Raw genomic sequence first — 17,444 nt, forward strand, 5'->3', positions numbered from 1 at the left:
CAGACAAACAGCTTTACCAGAGGCTGATTATTAACCAACATTTCTCTCAGCATCAATAGATACAGTAACTACCAGAATTTGGCACCATTGTTGAATAGCCATTATATTGAATGAACAACATCATTCTTGGCTGCATTTTGCTCTGTATTTTTCTTTTGGCGACATTATTATTGTCATCACCATCATCATCATCTTCATGGCATTGTTGTTGGTAGCATCCTAATTCTTAGATAGCATTGTTGAGAATTAGCACATTGCTGCTTATTATAGGTCTTGGATAAAAGGGTAAGCCTCATATGGGTAAGCCTCATATGCTATTTCCTGTTTACATTTGGTAGGTCTAAACAAGGGCGGGAGCACATTTGTGCAAGATGACTTGTTGTCATCCTCCACCCCCCATGCTGGTTTGCATTTAGCCCCCGTGATCCCGTGTAATTACTGCGTACGGACGTGTTACCTGGATTTATTTCCTACACGTGTCTTATTACATGGTCTAGCAGGCAGCTGTGTCAGGCGCATTGGAGATGCCGGCACAGATAACCCCACATTTACATTCAAACAGGGCTTCTGACAAAGCCTTAGCAACAGGCTCCTTAATCAGCGTAATCGGCCTGCTCTGTCTTTAAAGTGGTGATCTTGAGAAGGAGCTTTAAATGGGAAATTATTACACATTAAACCCTTAACGCCGGGCAGGATCGAACTAGGATCGATATCTTGCCCAGCACAATAAATCAGACGCTCTGTCTTTCCCCTGTTCTTTGCTCCCTGGCTACTGTTTGCAGAACATATTTAAATGTTCTTGTATCTAATTAATTCCAACATTTTCTCTTGATAGAATTAGGGCAAGTGCTGGTGCTGTCACAAGTGTTTGGCTGCTTCGGAGGGACAAATTGCTGGCCTGGACACGGGTAACAAGCGGCAGTGTTGAGTCCCTGATAATCTCCCCACTAATTCTCCATTACAGCAAAATGAAGCCATAAATCTTCCTGACAGCTGATCGATGTAAACATTGTTTCCCCCATGATTGCCAGCTGTCCCAGTGGAGCTACTGTCCGCTTGCAAGCCTCTGAAATTACTCCCGCGCGAGCCCTCCCTGGAAGCCAGTGTGCGCCTCCGAACCAAAGTCACTGCTGTCGAAAAAGTAGGCTAGCCATCTCATTTTAGCTCAAGTCCCCACTTATCAAATAGGAAATATTAATCAAAATGGCCCATGTTTAACTATTGGGAAAGGCAATTCTTTACAGCTGAGAAGTATTCTTTCTGTAATCACTCGTATTGGTCATAGAAGCAATAAAATACAAACGCAATGGACTAAAAGGGAATCAAAATCATGTCGGACTTAGAAGGCCTATGAGGGAATATCAGGGGTATGATGTTATTGGCCAGGTAGACTTTGACAGAATGTAATTGCGGACTAGTGGGAAGTTATATAACATTACCAGACCCTTTATGAAAGTTGCACTAATGCCCTGTAAAGGAGAAATAGGAGTGCCATCCATGTGGCAGTCCTCCATGTGAACTTAATTCAAGAGCAGATACTTTAAGTACTCTTCCAGTGAGCCCAGCTACATTTCATCCTCCCACGTGCACCATCCATCTCCTACTGCCACCAATTCCAGTCTGCAACCCCCCTGCACTGAGTAGGACATATGTAGGCCTACATTTGTGTAAATAATGTATGTGTGTGTGCGTGCGTGTGTGTGTGTGTGCATGCGTATGTGAGCCTTGCGGTATAATTCATTCTAAACCTCTCTAATCAGCAGCGCAGAGCCGGGACTCGTCTTGCCTCACATGGTTCAGATTGCTCAATCCAAGTGTGCTCCAACCACTGCTATGTGGAACAAAGACAAACAAGGATGGAGTGATGTTTCTAAACATCATTGTTTCTCCCCTCCTCCACTTGCAATGGCATTGAGGAAACTAAAAGCTTTTGAAAGATTGAGATGTCAAACAGTCAAAGCTCAGTACGCTTTATCAGGCTGTTAACTGTCTGATAATATTCTACACCATTATTAAAATCCAATATGCACGCAATTACAGAGACTGAGACTGAGCTCTTAAAGGGGACTGTCGGCATTATCCACAGACTGAGAAAGACGGAGGAATTTATAAAGGGACGTTTGCTGTCTAGGAGAGATTATGTATCCAGGGACAGATATTGGATAGTTTGGACAAAAAAAGTCCAAACTAATTTTCAGATAGCAGTTGTATCAGCAATATTTCCATGCTGATCTGTTTTCCAAAATAATATATTAGTTTGCCTGTAAAGACGTTTTCAGCAAGAAGAGATCGTTTTGAGCCAATCAAACGGGGTATGAAGGGTAGGATATGTACCTCACATAAGGGGTCATATCAGGAGAGGGTGGAGTTCTATCACCTTAGATTGAGAGACATAGAATGGAAATTGAGTACAATCCTTAAAAATATATATATATCATGCAAAAGAAGTAGGCCTACATCTTGGAGACAGTTTCACCACCTACAAGATTCCAATTCTGTGACTTTGTCCCTTTTAAAACCTATATTCTCTGAATGACACTTGTTTGTTTTTCTTTTCCATGTTTTAGCTAGCAGGTCATTCATGTAGGGCTAGGAGTGTTTCCCGACTACCTGACCCAACCAGGATAAACTCCTGGCCCTAGTCATCGCTGGGCATGGCTCTGATGTCCTTGTATCTCAGCAGCTGTTGTCTGCTGCCGTGACTGCTGTCTCTCTGTTCTGTTGTAACTGTACGAGAGTATTTATGAGACCTATCCACAACACGGCCAGAGGCCATGTGTAACAGACTGGGACCAGAGCCTTAAGAGGGAAACAGACATCCTCTATTGGCTGTAAAGGTTACTGCTTTTCCAGTTGGTCCCAGTCTGGCAGTGTCACTTGCATTATGACTTCATCACCCCGGAGAGGAGGAAGAGAGGGAAGAAAAACAGTTCGCAGCCATCCGTCAATGTCCGTCTCAAATTACTGCTCAACCAATCACGGGCAGGGATCAATAGGGACCGGCCAGCCAGGAGGGGAGGAGAGTTGGAGGTGGCCGCTGAAAGATGGAAGAACAACTGATCAATAAGTAAGGATGGATTTTGTCATTTTGAAAACCGCTGTCAGTGGCCGCAGACCTCCACATGCTCAGAGCGATATCCAAACCCCTCCCAAAGAGGACATGTCAGTCAATCAAAGTCCTGCCTTCTTTCTCTCCGTCAGCCCGTCCGTTAGTCTGTCCATCTGTCCGTCCGTACATCAGTCAGTCAGTCCTCTCTACTCAAGACCACAGCTCAGATCATAATCATAACTGAGCTGAACCAAGCTGTACTGAGCTGAACCAAGCTGTACTGAGCTGAACCAAGCTGTACTGAGCTGAACCAAGCTGTACTGAGCTGGACCAAGCTGTACTGAGCTGAACCAAGCTGTACTGAGCTGAACCAAGCTGTACTGAGCTGGACCAAGCTGTACTGAGCTGAACCAAGCTGTACTGAGCTGGACCAAGTTGTACTGAGCTGAACCAAGCTGTACTGAGCTGAACCAAGCTGTACTGAGCTGGACCAAGCTGTACTGAGCTGAACCAAGCTGTACTGAGCTGAACCAAGCTGTACTGAGCTGGCTTGGTTACGCATTCCCCTAGTTGCTGTAACCGTGCTGAGAAGGACAAAGCGACAAAGTGAAAAGAAAGTATTCAAGCAAGTACAGTTTGTCTGTGCAGTGCATTTTAAACAAGGGCTATGTCCCTATGTCCTAATTATCTTCCCTTCACTGATTTGAAATGAAATGACTGGTAAAAAAAAATATGATGGAAACTCACACTAGCCCATGCCTCCACCAATGCAATGCTTTTAGATTTGTTGGAAGTAGTGAACCCGTGTACACTTCAGGAGAAAATAGATATTATTGGGACGCACCCATGCAGCCTGTCCCGAACTAGTCCCCCACAGTGAAAACCCTGACAATCTGATGTAAAAGGGGTGTCGCCCTGATTAACTCAATAAGATACAAAGATCTAGTTTATCGGGATGCTCTTCACTCTAATGGTGGTTTGATTGGAGCCAGTGGATTTATCGACATGTGAAGTGGACTGATTAATGAGACTTTAAGTCAGTAAGGATACTAGTCATTCACAAGGCTTATTTAAGGCTCAAACAGTGACTGGTGCTGGAGCACATAGATGTCTTTTAAATCACACTTTGCACCTCCCTAGATGGGAATCAATTGGTACTTTTCCACTATCAGGTTTAGCTCCAGCGCTTGGCCCAGGCACCAGTGGTCCTATAGAAAAACAACATAGGGTTGGGTAGGTGGCAATTTATTAAATATTATTTTTTATTTAACCTTTATTTAACGAGGCAAGTCAGTTAAGAACAAATTCTTATTTACAATGACGACCTACCCCGGCCAAACCCGGATGACGCTGGGCCAATTGTGCGCCGCCCTATGGGACTCCCAATCACGGCCGGATATGATTCAACCTTTTCGAACCAGGGACTGTAGTGATGCCTCTTACACTGAGATGCAGTGCCTTAGACCGCTCTACTCGGGAGCAATGCAGCTATAGGTCAATGGGTGGGAAGTGGGCCCTATTGATTTTCATATTGACTGCTGGATAAGTCTGTAGACATAATGTGTGGATGTTTTTTTTACATTTCTAATTTAAAGCTAATTATAATTTGATAATGAAACCTTGAGGAGGGTTTAAACGTAACGTTGAGAAAACGTTAGAGTCAACACTATGTGTGGCATTTGATTCTGATGGGTGATGATGCATCGATGGAGATACCTTACCGCCAGTTGGGAACACAAATATGCTATGAGCAAACAGTTTATAATTACATGACGGTGCCAATTAAGAATCTTAATGGTAATTCTGAGGTCAAGCATTGATTGTTTTTGTTAATGTACGGTTCACATCACGGGCCCTCACATTAACAATAATCCTCTATACAGCATACACATTATGTGAATAATACAGTGCATTCTGAAAGTATTCAGACCCCTTAAATTTTTCCACATTTTGTTAGGTTACAGCCTTATTCTAAAACGGATCAAATAATTGTTTTTCCTCATCAACTTACACACAATACCCCATAATGACAATGCAAAAACAGGTTTTTAGAAAAAACAGAAATACTTACTTTACATAAGTATTCAGACCCTATGCTATGAGACCTCGAAATTCAGATCAGGTGCATCCTGTTTCCATTGATCATCCTTGAGATGTTTCTACAACTTGATTGGAGTCCACCTGTGGTATATTCAATTGATTGGACATGATTTGGAAAGGCAGACACCTGCATATATAAGGTCCCACAGTTGACAGGAAAAACCAAGCCATGAGGTCGAAGGAATTGTCCATAGAATTCCGAGACAGGACTGTGTCAAGGCACAGATCTGGGGAAGGGTACAAAATATTTTTTGCAGCATTGAAGGTCCCCAAGAACACAGTGGCCTCCATCATTTTTAAAGTTTGGAACCACCAAGACTCCTCCTAGAGCTGGCAGCCCGGCCAAACTAAGCAATCGGGGGAGAAGGGCCTTGGTCAGGGAGGTAACCAAGAACCCGATGGTCACTCTGACAGTGATCCAGAGTTCCTCTGTGGAGATGGGAGAACCTTCAAGAAGGACAATCATCTCTGCAGCACTCCACCAATCAGGCCTTTATGATAGAGTGGTCAGACAGAAGCCACTCCTCAGTAAAAGGCACATGACAGCCCGCTTGGAGTTTGCCAAAAGGCAAACAAGATTATCTGGTCTGAGGAAACCAAGATTGAACTCTTTGGCCTGAATGCCAAGCGTCACATCTGGAGGAAACCTGGCACCATCCCTATGGTGAAGCATGGTGAATATTTATGTAAATATGATATTTCTATGTTTTATTTTTTATAAATTTGCAAATTTATAAAAAATTATCATTGTGGGGTATTGTGTGTAGATTGATGAGGGGGAAAAAACAATGTCATCCATTTTAGAATAAGGCTGTAACGTGACAAAATGTGGAAAATGTCAAGGGGTCTGAATACTTTCCAAATGCACTGTACAGTATATGTACGTTTTGTATTTTCACATGATTACTGATTTTATATCTTATTATAGGTTTACTGTAATATCCAGACCTCTAAACTGGCATGGAAATGTATTTTACATCTGTATGTAATGAAAAAACTTACACAAGGTAAGGCCCAGATACAGACACAGGAGGCAGATGGTTGGAGTTTAAGATGTTTAATAATCCAAAAAGGACTTGACAAGAGAATGGTTGTGGACAGGCAAAAGGTCAAACCAGTTTAGAGTCCAGGAGGTACAGAGTGGCAGACAGGCTCGAGGTCAAGGCAGGCAGAATGGTCAGGCAGGCGGGTACAGAGTCCAGAACAGGCAAGGGTCAAAACCGGGTGGACTAGAAAAAGGAGAATAGCAAAGGCAGGAGTACGGGAAAAAACGCTGGTTGACTTGGAACATACAAGAAGAACTGGCACAGAGAGACAGGAAACACAGGGATAAATACACTGGGGAAAACAAGTGACACCTGGAGGGGGTGGAGACAATAACAAGGACAGGTGAAACAGACCAGGGTGTGACAGATAATCACTGTACAGTATATGTACATTTTGTATCTTCACATGATTACTGAATTTTATGTCTTATTATAGGTTTACTGTAATATCCAGAGTTCTAAACTGGCATGGAAATGTATTTTACATCTGTATGTAATGAAAAAACTCTGGTGATTCCTATTGATACATCTAGAAATATGTCATATCACCAACATTTTCCAAAAATGGAGAAATATGTGTTTTCATGGCAAGGGTTCAGAGCGGTAACAGTAGCTACAATAGCAAGCTGTGGAGCTGTTAGCATACTGTCCACCATACTCAGTGTTTGAGTGCAGAGTGTTATGATAATGACTGAAGAGGAAGATCTTGTACAGAGGGTAAGTAGGGTTGCAAGTTGGACCAGATGAGAAAGGCCTCATCGTGGGGGTTTTAGACAGAACAATGTCAACATCAATAGGAACAAACTGCATCTTATAGTTAGTTCAGTGGTGTATCTGGGGGTCAATGGGGGCTAAAGGTGACTTGGTAAGGCTACGGTTGAAGCACTGGCCCTCATCAAATTTCAAATCGCAGGATCAGAATAGCTCAAATTGACAGTGAGACCTGTATGCCCACTGAATTAATCTCCATTTAGCTTTCATTTTGTGGTTGTTTCTTTATTAGCTTCCTCTATTTATTTATTCATTCGGTTTACTTTTAAAGGGGAAGAGGTGACATGTCCCGGGGCTTATTGTTTTTAAAAATTCCAATGATTTAAAGTGTAACATTTCCAGACTCAAGGGTCACCACTGTGTTTTTTTCCACTCTCCCCCTTGAAATCGATTGTTTGTGAAGCACTCAAACAGAGAGGGTGGACTCAGGGGTGCTCTGGCAACACGGGCGGAACGAAAGCGCTGCTGGGGACGCAGGCTTGCGGGCGGAGAGAAAAACTCCCCGCTCCTCTCCCCATCAGAGCATCAGCTGCATGACCTTGGAGTCAGAGAGAGCGGGCGGAACGGCCCGGTTCCGGCGTAGGCTCTGTTCCGTTCACAGGCGGAGGAATTTAGCAGCTGGATCCGAGCTGCAGTGCAAGCCCTGGCCCTAGCTTAAGTGAGTGCAAATTGACTGAAATAAAACTTTTAAAGGTCGATGTAAATTGGATTGGGCTTTTGCATAGTAAGTCCCAATTACTTGAGTTCCTCTGACTTTAAAAGGCTTGTTATGTTTTGTTAATGTGGTGGAATGTTGAGTATGAATATCCAGAAACAGGTAAGGGGCATGCTGTGTGTATGTGGCCCGGTGGTTAATAAAAAGTGCAACGCGAACAAACAAACACAGACGATGCTAGACAGTGGCTATCAAACAAACAACATATAAAGGATGTCTGCTGAGAAACTGCCTCCGGTGAGAAAACGAGAATGAAAAAGGTGACGGATAGATAGATAGATAGATAGAGAGAATGACAGAATGAGACACAGGGGAGGGCGGCTAACGGGTCTTTGTGTGTGTGTGTGTGTGTGTGTGTGTGTGTGTGTGTGTGTGTGTGTGTGTGTGTGTGTGTGTGTGTGTGTTTGTGTGCGTAGGTGCATAGTTGATTGCGTGTGTGCGTAGATGTGTGTGTGTGCGTGTGTACGTATGTAGCCTAAATAAATCAGTGTGTGTGTAGGTGCGTATGTGTATGCGACTGTATCTGTTTTCTCAGTCAAGGTGCGATTCATCTCTCCCTCTTGTGGTGTAGCTTAGTGGCGGTGATGGCCTTTGTGCCGCACCCCCACGGGGGTCAACCGTGTAAGGAACATAAAAGGCCAATTTAATTTAGCGCGTCCGCGGCTACAAAGTATTTTAATTCAGACAGCTGTGACTGAGGAGTTAATATTTTACTTGTCAGAAGTGGGGCCGAGGCCAGTGAATCATTGTAATTCTCATTAAGAGGCTCTCCCCTAGCAGCGGCCTAATGCAGAATAATGAAAGTCAAGACTGAGTGAGATTCTAATGCCAGTTGAGCCCTATCTTTTAATATTCCCCCCTTGATGGATTAGGGAAGCAGGAAATTCATCTTGGATCATAGGGCCTAATTTAATAAAGGGATCATTCCAGGAGTATTGCATTTTATAATAATGTCATTTAAAGTGTCGTCTTCCATTTTTACCGTCCCATATGTACGCTTATATAATGGCGCCGGAGGCAGTGGGGGAATCTCCTCTGGCTCCTGTCCACTCTTCTTTTTGACCACACCGTACATCTCTCTCAGGGCTACAGGTTGTGTGGCAGTTTTCATTTCACATTTTGGTGATAAAGGCAATTGAGTGGTTATATAGGACAATATGTTCCTCAGGAGTTCCTCTAGCATGTTGATATTAAATATTTTCTCCAATTATATTCTAATGAATAGTATTTAGGAAAATCACTGTGTATGCAGAGTGTTAGGAGCGTCACCCAAAGAAAGCAGATATGTTGATTACATTTGCAACACCCATAGGATTCTTTTCATCTGGTGAATAAAAATGGTTGTTCTTCAAATATATTAGGAACTGTCCTTGTTTGTTGCAGCACAGAGGTGAACACACACTTACTGCACCATGCAGCCTTGTGTATAAAGAGATAGCTTGGAAGGGAGTGCTATGGGTTGTGTATCTCAGTTGGTGTGAGTACATAGCCTCCTCTGTGTGGAATTTTTTTATGTTTATGTAACTGGGATTCTATTCAAATGTATGTATATCAGTAACACTTGAGGCCAACCGGTATAATGCTTGTCATAATCATATATGACCCCCTTTAATATCTTATTATCATCTCATAATGATCCTGACCTGGGATGGAACTTAAAGGGAAACCACAATTGTTCTACTTCATATTCATCATCTCCAGCACCACCCCAACATCAACATGTGTGAAAATGGTACATTTCTATGTTTTGTAGTAAAAAAGATAGAGTAAGACAAGTGTTTCCAATGACATCATCGGTGTGCATCGTATGATTTTGACCAATTGTGAGTAGGCATTGCCTACTAATTGCCTACGAATTGGTTGATGATGTCATTGAAAACACTTCTTTCTCTACCTTATTTACTACAAAACATAGACATGTACTATTTTCACACACTGTATGTTGATGTTGTGGTGGTGCTAGAGATGATGAATATGAAGTTGAAAGATTTTGAAATTGTCTTTAAGCATTTTGGGTTGGACATGTAATACATAGAGAGGCATAACATATTATAAGGCTTATAATAAGACTTTAGAAAGGCTCGTACATGCTTATAACAAGTAATAAAGCATTATGCCTGCTCTAAGTAATGTGTTACCATACTGTCTGTGTATGAAGTTGTGCTTTAAAGGGGCATTCTGGGATTGATACATACCATTTTTTTTACTTTTAAATGAATTATATATTGTCTGTTGTTGCTAGCGATATTCATAACAACTGTAAAAAAAAAATCCGCTTTTTATTTGATATATTTTCAAGGGCCCCTGCAGTACCTCCTGGATTCTGAACTGGTTTGACCTTTGGCCTGTCCACAACCATTCTCTTGTAAAGTCCTTTTTGGATTATTAAACATCTTTAAACTCCAACCATCTGCCTCCATGGTCTGCATCTGGGTCTCGCCTTGTGTCATGATAGATATAGCCTTTGATTCTTGAAGAATATACCTTATATTGTCTCATGAGCTAGGTTTAACTGTCTTACCTAATCACAACCCAACATATAAGCTTGTTTTATCAGCTTGTTTTACTCCCAGACTGCAGCATATAGCCTCTATAAGGTGGTCCGGCCAGCGTTGCATGGTGATATGCTACGTGTGACCTTTTAAAGGGGTCGCTGTACTCATTAAGAAAACAAGCTGTCATTAAAAACTTTCTTCAAAATGACAAAGTGCTTCCTCTTTGCACCTCTCATGTCTTTGGCACCTACAGTTGAAGTCAGAAGTTTACATACACCTTAGCCAAATACATTTAAACTCAGTTTTTCACAATTCCTGACATTTAATCCTAGTAAAAATTCCCTGTCTTAGGTCAGTTAGGATCACCCCTTTATTTTAAGAATGTGAGATGTCAGAATAATAGTAGAGACAATGATTTATTTCAGCTTTAATTTCTTTCATTACATTCCAGTGAGTCAGAAGTTTACATACACTCAATTAGTATTTGGTAGCATTGCCTTTAAATTAACTTGGGTCAAACGTTTCGGGTAGCCTTCCACAAGCTTCCCACAATAAGATGGGTGAATTTTGGCCCATTCTTCCTGACAGAGCTGGTGTAACTGAGTCAGGTTTGTAAGCCTCCTTGCTCGCACACGCTTTGTCAGTTCTGCCCACAAATGTTCTATAGGATTGAGGTCAGGGCTTTGTGATGGCCACTCCAATACCTTGACTTTGCTGTCATTGAGCCATTTTGCCACAACTTTGGAAGTATGCTTGGGGTCATTGTCCATTTGGAAGAGCCATTTGTGACCAAGCTTTAACTTCCTGACTGATGTCTTGAGATGTTGCTTCACTATATCCACATGATTTTCCTGCCTCATGATGCCATCTATTTTGGGAAGTGCACCAGTCCCTCCTGCAGCAAAGCACCCCCACAACATGATGCTGCCACCCCCGTGATTCACGGTTGGGATGGTGTTCTTCAGCTTGCAAGCCTCCCCCTTTTTCCTCCAAACATAACGATGGTTATTATGGCCAAACAGTTCTGTTTTTGTTTCATCAGACCAGAGGACATTTCTCCAAAAAGCATGATCTTTGTCATCATGTGCAGTTGCAAACCGTAGTCTGGCTTTTTTATGGCGGTTTTGGAGCAGTGCCTTCTTCCTTGCTGAGCGGCCTTTCAGGTTATGTCGATATAGGACTCGTTTTACTGTGGATATAGATACTTTTGTACCTGTTTCCTCCAGCATCTTCACAAGGTCCTTTGCTGCTGTTCTGGGACTGTTTCGCACTTTTCGCACCAAAGTACGTTCATCTCTAGCAGACAGAACGCATCTCCTTCGTGAGCGGTATGACGGTTGCATGGTCCCATGGTGTTTATACTTGCGTACTATTATTTGTACAGATGAATGTGGTACCTTCAGCCGTTTGGAAATTGCTCCCAAGGATGAACCAGACTTGTGGAGGTCTACAATTTTTTTCTGAGGTCTTGGCTCATTTCTTTTGTTTTTCCCATGATGTCAAGCAAAGAGGCACTGAGTTTGAAGGTAGGCCTTGAAATACATCCACAGGTACACCTGCAATTGACTCAAATGATGTAAATTAGCCTATCAGAAGCTTCTAAAGCCATGACATCATTTCCAAGCTGTTTAAAGGCACAGTCAACTTAGTGTATGTAAACTTCTGACCCACTGGAATTGTGATACAGTGGTAGTGAGTAAGTGAAATAATCTGTCTGTAAACAATTCTTGAAAAATGACTTGTGTCATGCACAAAGTAGATGTCCTAACCGACTTGCCAAAACTATAGTTTGTTAACAAGAAATTTGTGGAGTGGTTGAAAAATGAGTTTTAATGACTCCGACCTAAGTGTATGTAAACTTCCGACTTCAAATGTGTATCCACCTACTCTATTTCTCTCCCCTCCCTCTCTAACTCACTCCACTATCTTTTCACCTCTTATCACCCTTGTCCTGCTTCAGCTCGTTTCAACCCCAACATTCTGCCGGCCTTGGCCCTCTTGGTTAAAGATCTTGAGGGTTCACTGTACCTCACTCAGTTCAGTCCATTTCAAACTTTTGGTTAAAATTACACGTAGTTGGGGAATTTGATGTAATCTTTCATTTGATTTCTTTAACCAATGATCTCTTTAGGAACACAGTCTACAGTCAAGACGATGTGTCTCAGGTTTTTTTTGCATTCACTTGATATTTGTTCCCCCTTCATGTGTCACGTCCTTGAATTCTTTTGATTAAAAAAGATAAGTTGAGAAAAGTTTGTCCGCTGCACACAGTGCCACCCAGTGTTCTGGTGGTGAACTCAAAAAACTTTCACTTTCACATACTTTCACAAAAGCTTTGGACTGACATTTCCTTCCACCAGACTAAAGTTTTTGTTGATTGTTTTGTCAATTTCAAGGGCAAATCTCAAATCCTTTGAATAAACATGGGCTGTGTTCATGTAAGCAACATGTGTACAATGAGTTTTATAGGGTTCTCATAGAAATACTCCAGTTTGTGCTTAGCTGTCTGTCTGAGACATGAGTGCTTGTCTGTTTGTCTGTCTCTTTGTGTTTCTGTGTGTGTGTGTGTGTGTGTGTGTGTGTGTGTGTGTGTGTGTGTGTGTGTGTGTGTGTGTGTGTGTGTGTGTGTGTGTGTGTGTGTGTGTGTGTGTGTGTGTGTGTGTGTGTGTGTGTACGAGGCCGGGGGGGAGGGATAAGAGACCATGAGTACAGGCTAACCCGCGAGGATCTTTTTTTACATCCATTTCAGAATGAGATAGTGCCCCTCTCACACTCCCAACTGTGGTGGAAGCTAATGCTGGGCTATTTAATTAGACGTTACCAGATTGTTGAGCCAACATTGTAATCCAATAGAGCCACAGAGGCCCCTGTTAAGTCCTGTCTCCTCAAAGAGCCATTTGGCCCCCGTAATGCATTTCCAAGCAGCTCTTTCCTTTTTGTCTGTCCTTCCTAAGCTCGGGACATCAATTTACATTACATTTCATTAAAACTCGTTGCATTCTCTTCTCTCTCTTCTCCAGTGACACCCCCTCAGGCCTTCCCTCAACCCTGCACTCTATGTTGAACTTGACACGGGCCCTTACCATTATACATTACCTACCACGCTCATCATATTATCCCATAACAAGCGTGTGTGTCTGTCTGTCTTTTATGCATTAATCCAACTAGCACGGGCGCTGTGAATTACCATAGCGACACACCTGTCAATACTAGTGGGAGAATGAGGAGATGGGGGTAGCAGGATCAATAAATACACGAGAATAAAATTACCTGCATGACAAAGGCCCCTGGTGCGACTAAATCCTATTTGTTAAAAAGTGTCACCTCACTGCTGCCATCCATTCCACTGTCCCCTCTCTCTCCTCAGCATAGGCAGAAATAACTAAAAGGAGGGAACTACAATGGCATGTATTCAGAAGGAAAATTGGCCTCCATCTTTTTCACTACAAACACCACATTGTTTCTTTGGCCACCCATATGGAGGAACCATAGAGAGGAAGTTTGTGTGTGCTGTAGCCTATTTAAATGGAGTTGATAGATGCAGTGACATTAGTTGTCACGCTCCACTAACAGCTCCCATGGACAGTATTTTGGTGTTGTCATGATATTTAACAACACAGTATGAAGGATAGTTGTGGTGATTTCCCCTCATTAAAATATAATTTAGCATGCGGATACAAATATAGAGTCATTTACAGGTAGTATTTTGTCATTTTTGACATTTCAAAATGAAGTTTTTCCACAACTTCAAAGGACACGCCAAATGTCCCCCTTTGTGGAATAGCATGGTTTACATTCTGAAGCATGGACTACAATCAACCCATGGTGTTCTGAAAAAAAGTATTTGTAATTCAAAACTCTGTGCACAAATATCAGATGATTGAAAAGCAGAAATTGTATAATACTCATACACATTTGATTGCCTTTGAACACTCGCAGGGTATAGAGGAAGAGTATGTGTCAAGCACATGTTGTGTCCCTTCTACCATGGAGAATTTCCCATAATGCCTGGCTAATGTGTGAGAGAGCGCAAAAGTTCCCCACCGCTGTTTTTGTCTCTCTCAAAGGCCGAGCTACATGTTATCTGCACCCATCGCCTCACCAGCTGCAACTGGAAATGAATTAATAACAAATCAATGCAATGAGTACATAAAAATGTGCAGATTGGCCCGGGGGTACCTAAACAGGACACGGAGTAACAATCTGACTTCTTGTTTTGCTATGCCCTGTTTTGTTTCGTATCCACTTAGTTACCCAAATAGAATGAGTTGAGAGACTATTGTTTTCTTCTACAATCCTTTTTTTTCCATGCAGGGTTCAAATCTGTGTGAAACAACACCCCGTTTTCATCCAAATAAAATCATATACTGGGTAAATGCTGCGTTGTCTTATGAGTACAACATACACCAGTTTAACCACCCGGGCCTACGGTCCACATGTGTGATAACAGAGTGATATGAAGGCCTAATTGCTGGTCTGTGTGCTGTTGGAGGGAGTTTTCGGCAGGTTTCTTTTTCACTTTCACTCCATTTGATGCCTTTGAAGTCCTTCTTTCATCTTACAATGATCCTGATGTCTGTTGTCTTTTGTCTGGCCGTGTGTGTGCACATTGCTCTTTGAACGCACTTAATATATAACAAAGGCAAACCTTTGCAAACCTTTTCTAGCTTTGTTTTTTTGGGTGAAGGCCTACTGGTTTTGCTCGAGCGTCTTCGCCTCTAACACAAGCACACAACACACAAGCACACACACACAGACATGGAAGACACACAAACACACACATACAGCAACTTCAGAAATTGAGATTTCATCCATTTTAGCTTTTCAGTTTTACACAGATGCACACACAGACGGGATGGGCGTAATCTCATAAATCTAGATCAGAAGGTTGCGTGTTCAATGCCCAACAAGCTCTCACATCAGAATTAGACGTTCATCCATGTTTCTCAAACTTCACATTTTGAAGTGTTTAAGGTTAAGTTTAGACATTAACTCTGAATTTTTAAGGTTAGGGTTATGTTCAGGCATTAAATCCAAAATCTTAAGGCTAGGCATTAACTCCTACTGGTTAAGGTAAGGGTCAAGGTTTGGGCTAGGCTTAAAACAAAAACCTCAAAAACATCTTTCTCTCCCTGGATTCAAACATGCGACCTTTGGCACCAGAAGCAGATGCTATTACAAAATCTCAAAAACATCTTTCTCTCCCTGGATTCAAACATGCGACCTTTGGCAACAGAAGCAGATGTGTATGCCCATCCACCATCCCCGTCCACAACGCCCTAGCAAAGCCGAAACATACTTCAAGGTAAGTGTTCACTGTTGCCCCTAGTGGCCGGTTTCCATGTAATCGCCCCATGTCCTCAGACATAGATGGACAGTCTAATACTGACTTGTATCATAGACCTGGCTGCAATCCCAGTGGTGAACACTAGCTTTTTATTTATATTTGTTTCAACTCTATCCCAAACCTTCACCCTTACCTTAACTGGCATGCTAGTAGATACCCATAGACTTCCAGTCAATACACTAACACTAGTGAGCATTGTCATGTGAAACTACCTCTAACTTCCTTCATACTGGACACAGAGACATAAACATGGTATCCATAAATACACCTGACTCTGGGAAAGTAGAGAAAGGGCCTAAAATCCCAAACTATCCCTTTAATGTTTTAACCCTATCCTAAACCTTTACCCTTAACCTTCTATATTTGACTATTGGAGCAACTTTAAATTTTATGTTTGGAGAAACGGAACGATACTAAGCATGAGGAGTCAACCCAGGATGTCAAAAACACTTTGAGATTTGAAGTTTGGAGCAACTTCTAAATGTGATGTTTGGAGAAACGTGGAAACGTCTAATTCTGCAGTGAGACAGTGAGCGCTTGTTGATATCTGACTCACCAACTACCATTCACTACATACCCACTAACAATTACCATTAGGGGTGGCTGGTAACCTAGCAGTTAGAGTGTTAGGCCAGTAACTGACAGGTCGCTGGTTGGAATACCTGAGCTGACAAGATGGAAAAGCTATCGATGTGTCCTTGAGCAAGGCACTTAATCCTAGTTTGCTCAGGGGTGCAGTACTACTATGGCTGACCCTGTAAAACAACACATTTCACTGTACCTATCCTGTGTATGTCACAATAAAACCGACGCCACTGTGAGCGAAGAACATTTTATCCACAACTGTTCAACAAGGGCTCATTTGATAACGGCCCCAAGTGCCTTCACACAGGAAATGATACAGCAATGTAATTGTCTGCAGCAGCATTATAGAGAGGTAAATTTAGCAAGAGGTCGTGAACGTTTTTTATGAAGGATCTTTTAGGGTACCATTTGAGACGCAGCCATGGCGTGACTCATAAGGGCTGGTGTTGTGTCTTTGCCAGGGGGGCCTTATTAGATGCCTGGAAGTGGTGCTGTGTTTTCTGGTGTCTTTTCATGCACCAAGGACACTTGAGTCTTGATTACACCGCTGCTGCTGAACTCTCCGTCCTGTGATTCAATCTATGGAGATGGATAACAATGGAGAGACAGAGAGAGAGAGCCTGAGAATTATAGGAGGGAGGGAGGGAGGGAGGGAGGGAGGGAGGGAGGGAGGGAGGGAGGGAGGGAGGGAGGGAGGGAGGGAGGGAGGGAGGGAGGGAGGGCTGGCTCCTCAGTGGCGGTGTGGGAGATGTGTCTTGAGAGTGTGTGGAATGGAGGGTGAGAGTTGTTGTTCGCCCCATGGCTAATCTAGAAAAGCACTTGTGTCCTCGTCTCGTTGTCTCCTTGGACCCTCTCAGGCCCTCCACCTCTCCACTGATATGGATACCTGGAGAGAGGGAGCAATGCAGGACCGCAGAGAAACACCAACAGGCTGCATGCAAACCATGCATGGTGACCCCCAGCATAGCAGTAATGGACCAGATATGGTCTATTGAAATAGTCTCTAGAAACATAAAAATATCAACTAAAAACAATTGATCTCTTAAACAATCTGTTTCTATCCCAGCACGTGCAACTCATAAGAACAGTCATGTAGCAGGGAAAAAACGGCCTAATGTAGCAGGGACTTGGAATGGGAATTGCCCTACTCATTTACATGAGTGCAAGTGCGCGCTCCTCAATTAGCAGGCACGGTGTCGTTCCAAGGCAGCGCACGAGCTTGCAGTTCCGTCTCTCTCCTCCATTACTAGTAAGGGGAGGAATCAATAATTCAATAGTTTTGGCGTCTGAATTCAACCCAAACGGCAAGCTACCCAAGCCCTCTAGACTGTAGTGA

The sequence above is a fragment of the Salmo salar genome, chromosome ssa09 (genome assembly GCF_905237065.1).
Source record: "Salmo salar chromosome ssa09, Ssal_v3.1, whole genome shotgun sequence".
Taxonomy (NCBI): Eukaryota; Metazoa; Chordata; class Actinopteri; order Salmoniformes; family Salmonidae; genus Salmo; species Salmo salar.